Source organism: Gossypium hirsutum, chromosome A10 (assembly GCF_007990345.1).
Source record: "Gossypium hirsutum isolate 1008001.06 chromosome A10, Gossypium_hirsutum_v2.1, whole genome shotgun sequence".
Classification (NCBI taxonomy): domain Eukaryota; kingdom Viridiplantae; phylum Streptophyta; class Magnoliopsida; order Malvales; family Malvaceae; genus Gossypium; species Gossypium hirsutum.
The window spans coordinates 110579495-110582928 of NC_053433.1; the positions used below are offsets into that span (position 1 = coordinate 110579495).

At 36.4% G+C, this 3434-nt stretch overlaps 1 non-coding gene across 1 annotated transcript; it reads right to left on the bottom strand.

The window, feature by feature from the left end:
• Window positions 1–341: 341 nt before the first annotated feature.
• On the bottom strand, window positions 342–448 carry LOC121208926 (small nucleolar RNA R71). Its single transcript, XR_005904047.1, has one exon. It is a non-coding gene; the product is annotated as a small nucleolar RNA R71 (small nucleolar RNA).
• Between the last annotated feature and the right edge of the window lie 2986 nt (window positions 449–3434).

The window sequence follows — 3434 nt, forward strand, 5'->3', positions numbered from 1 at the left end:
CAGTATTTAACGATCTTAATCCGGGCATTAGGAGACCCGAAATCAAGGCACAACAATTCGAGCTGAAGCCAGTCATGTTCCAGATGCTTCAAACTGCGGGCCAATTCAGTGGAATGGCTATTGAAGATCATCATCTTCACCTAAGACTATTTATGGAGGTGTACGACTCTTTCAAATTAGCCAGAGTACCCGAAGATGCATTACGATTGAAGCTATTCCCATACTCACTTAGGGACAGAGCTCGAGCCTGGTTGAATTCATTGCCACCAAACTCAATTTCTACATAGCAAGAGTTAGCCGAAAGATTCCTCATGAAGTATTTCCCGCCTAGCAAAAACACTAAGTTGAGGAACGAGATCACTGCCGTCTAACAAATGGATGATGAGTCCTTGTATGAGGCATGAGAACGATACAAAGAATTATTATAGAAATGCCCTCATCACGGAATCCCACATTGCATCCAACTTGAGACATTTTATAATGATCTCAACGCTCACACGAGGATGGTAATGGACGTCTCCGCTAATGGTACTCTCCTTTCTAAATCTTGTAATGAGGCTTACAAAATCATCGAGAGGATCGCTAGTAACAATTAGCAATGGCCAACCAATCGAGCCGTTTCAGGAGGACGAGTCGCTGGAATACATGAAGTGGACACTCTCACTTCATTCGCATCTCAGGTATCTTCAATATCCTCAATGCTTAACAATCTTACCACTAATGGGTCTAATAGTTTGGCAGCCCAACCACCTTGATACGTGATATTTGTGACAGGTTTTAAATATTTATAATGAATCTTTCTTGAAACTAACTATTATCACGATGAAGGCAAGTGTACCTATTTACTCTTAATAGGCGATACTCAGGGACGTTCTATCTAGACTTCACTTGTTATTTCACTCTGAATCAGAAGATTTATTCATTTGACTTGATCCATAGAAATCCCTAAGTTATATTATTATCCCTCTTGAGACTAACAACGTCTAACCCTAGGTTGAATAATTGAAATCTCTTTCTAATTAACTCTCTAGGGTTGCATTAACTCGATCTATGGATCCTTTTATTAGGTTTCACCCTAACCTGACAAAATCTTGTCACCTTTTCTCTAGGCGCGCATTCAACTTCGCTTAATTATGACAAATGTACTCTTAGACAGGGTCTATTCCTCCTCTGAATAAGAGCTTAACTTGAATCAATATCCTGGAATATCAAGACAAGAATTAAGAACACATAATTAAGAATAAGTCAAATATTAATCATACAATTCATATAATAATAACAAGATCTGTCTTAGGTTTCATTCCCCTTAGGTATTTAGGGGTTTTAGTTCATAACTAAAAAGGTAAACATCTCAGAAGAATAATGAATACAAAACATAAAGAAAAACTCAAAACTCCTGAAGGGAAATTGAGGGGAGATCTTCAGTCTTGATGATGAATCCGGCTTCTGAGATGGATCAATCGGCATTCCTTGAGGAGTTCCCTGCTTCCTCTCTGTGGCCTCCTTTTCCTCCTCCTCCAGGGTGTATTTATAGGATTTAGAATGCCTAAGAACCTTCGAAATTGGCCTTTTCTGAATTGGACTAAATTTGGGCTCGACAGGGACACGCCTGTGTGACACGCCGTGGTCAAGCCTGTTAAATAGGCATGGGCGTGTGGTCCACCCATGTGAACTGTGCTTTGATTTTGCCAAATTGAAACGGCCGTGTGGTCTGCCCGTGTGGGGAAGTGCAGGCCATGTTGATTTTGTTCGTTGGCCCATTTTCTCTATTTTTGGCCCGTTTCTCGTTTCTTTCACTCTTCTATGCTCACCTAAGTATAAAACATGAAATTAAGGCATTAGGAGCATCGAATTCGCCAATTTTAAGGAAAAATCATCCATAAAATGTGCTAAGCATGGGATAGAAATATGTATAAATTACGGTTTATCAAATACCCCCACACTTAAGCATTTGCTTGTCCTCAAGCAAAATGCTCAACTCATAATCAAAACAAATTCTTCTTAACTTATAATTTCTATCGATAATATCTCAAAATAATCCATAGGTAATCATACATTGAAAATTCAACTGAAAGAACATCAAAGTTTCAAACATTCCAAGTTGAGTATTTTATCATGAAAACATAGGTGTCTCCCCTCGTCTAAGTAAATACCTTTGATTCAAAATATCACAGAGTTTCACATCCTCACTAAAGATTCACTCAAATCACTCGAGGTGTTTAAGGACAATAAATGAAGCACTCAATAGTCAATAATGAAAAGTCATTACCATAGGCTTGCATGAAAATCAAATCTCCACCACTATAAATTGAGATGAAACATCAATCAAAAGGTCTTTAGAGGGTTGTAACGTGGTTTTGGTTAGAGGGTGTGGTCACAAGCTGAAAGAAATGGTTAGAATCGAGATTGAATTGAAAAATTGCCTAACTAGAAAAATGACTAGTCATCAATTGCGTACAACAGAGCTTTTTCTCAGAATATGGAATTTAACTTCTTTAGCTCAGAAGATCACTACTACTAATATGTATACATGTATTTATTTATTTATTTTAAAACAAGTCAAATTACAAAGTAGAATAAAACATAGCTAAGCAGCTATTCCAACTCAAATCTCGACAAAAATAGGGATCAAATTAATTTAGGGGATTTCAACAATAATAAATTATGGGTTAACATTGAGGGTAAATTAATGAATGGGTTGTTAGGCTCAAGGGGGTTCACTAAGGGTTAATTACAAAGGTAGGCTTTTATGGAGTGAGTGGGTTAAACCTAAGTGCCTTTATCATTTTGACATATCAAGTCAAACGGTGTGGTCTTGACATGCATAATCAAGCAAGTTCTAGAATAACAATTCAATACTGATGCACTCATAATGAAAGTGAGTATGAAAGAAATAATAGATGCTCTAAAGGCTCAAGATCACACAAAAATTATGGCTTTTTTATGTTTAAACTTGTATATTCCAACTAAAAATAATACCTAAACTTGGGAAACAACCATAAAGTTTTTAATTCTTCAAAAATCAACTTATCATGCTTGATTCCCTAATGTCTTAAAGTTTAAACAATCAATGCATAAATGCCTATGTTTTAATTCAAGATATATCAATAAACATTATAGACTAATTGGAATTCATTCTAATAATGATATGAGAAGGTCACATGAGAATAAAACAAAATTCAGGGATTTTTCTGATATAAAAGACCCCCACACTTAAGATGTACATTGCCCTCAATGTACAAAGATAGCTATTTGAGAAAGATAGATATGTAATCATAAGATAGGGAGAGAAGTGAAACTTTCTGAATGATAAATGAATTCCTTGAATTGGTGTTTTGGAGAATAATCAGCGTGAGAGTGGAGGTAGTTTTCAACCATCTCCTTGGTTGTGGTTTGAATATCGTCCTCTTGCTCGTTCTCTGTGTATCTTAAGC